Raw genomic sequence first — 217 nt, 5'->3', positions numbered from 1 at the left:
AAAGAAATGAGAGAGAACTTCTGCCATTCTTGAAGGGGGAGGAGCTTCTTGAATGCAGGCTACACCTACTATGCGATACTAAAGCTGATTGACATTGTGTCACTGTCAGTGGATGAGACGCTTGTGATGATTTGTTACGATGCAGTACCAGCTATGGCCATGGCTAATGGGGGCACCGCTTAGAAATACTGTCAAGCACAAAAAAGGAGGAGACAAA

The sequence above is a fragment of the Leptodactylus fuscus genome, unplaced genomic scaffold, assembly GCF_031893055.1.
Source record: "Leptodactylus fuscus isolate aLepFus1 unplaced genomic scaffold, aLepFus1.hap2 HAP2_SCAFFOLD_86, whole genome shotgun sequence".
Taxonomy (NCBI): domain Eukaryota; kingdom Metazoa; phylum Chordata; class Amphibia; order Anura; family Leptodactylidae; genus Leptodactylus; species Leptodactylus fuscus.
This window is presented reverse-complemented; position numbering follows the sequence as displayed.